Below are 979 nucleotides of genomic sequence, written 5' to 3'. Positions count from 1 at the left end.
AAAGTTTGGCATAAAACAGAACTTTTATTGAGATAATGAGTAAATTCCATTATTTATCATAATTTTTTCTATGATATATTATAATGTCAACTATGGTATGATTATATAAATTCATTAAGTCGGATTGACATGCTTGAGCTGTCAATACTAAATATTGCCGGAAGTTTTTACATAATTATATTTGACAGGGAAACAGTAAAAATAGTAAACAAAATGCTTAAATAAATTATACTCATTAATGATAAAAATATAAACATAGTACCTAATGTAATATTCTCGTTGTTGGAGCTGGTCAGAGTTATATTCTGATAGCCGTGCAACACACCTCCTCGGCTTGTCAAACCCAGTGGCTGTCGATATTTATACCTAACTCTATCCAGTTAAGGAGTAGTTGGTTGGCTATTCCCACTACATGAACCGGTCCTTAGATCCGGGTTGTTGAATTGATATAAATAAAGTTTTCTGAGTTATATTTTACAGGTCCTAGAAACTTATGACCTGCGTTCATAGACTAACACAATTAACACGATATAGCAACGAATACAATGTTTTATTCAAGACTAAAATAATTATAATATTATAACCAATAAAATACACTATCACCTGAGTAACCCTGTTCTTAAGGGTAGTATATTGAAGATAACAGGAGTAGCGGAGTACGAGTTGAACAATATTGAATTATTATAATTTAACTATTAGGTACGTTATTATATACTTAAAGTTAATCAATTAATTACGTTTAATAATATTGTAAATATGACTATAGTAGACTGATGTATAGTCTCTATTTCACGGTTCAAAACTCGACTGGCTGCTATGCCAATAATATATACGCTCGTACTCTACGTTCCTGTTTTCTGTTTACCTAAGCAAATTCGCCGAGTGCGACATAAATGACGAGTCAGTAACTGCGAATCGTTACAGTTACCCCCCTCGCCACTTAAAATCTGCCCTCAGATTTTAAATTGAAAAAAATTTG

The sequence above is a fragment of the Acyrthosiphon pisum genome, chromosome X, assembly GCF_005508785.2.
Source record: "Acyrthosiphon pisum isolate AL4f chromosome X, pea_aphid_22Mar2018_4r6ur, whole genome shotgun sequence".
In the NCBI taxonomy this organism is placed as follows: Eukaryota; Metazoa; Arthropoda; class Insecta; order Hemiptera; family Aphididae; genus Acyrthosiphon; species Acyrthosiphon pisum.
The sequence above is the reverse complement of the archived record's forward strand: the minus strand, read 5'-3'. Positions refer to the sequence as shown.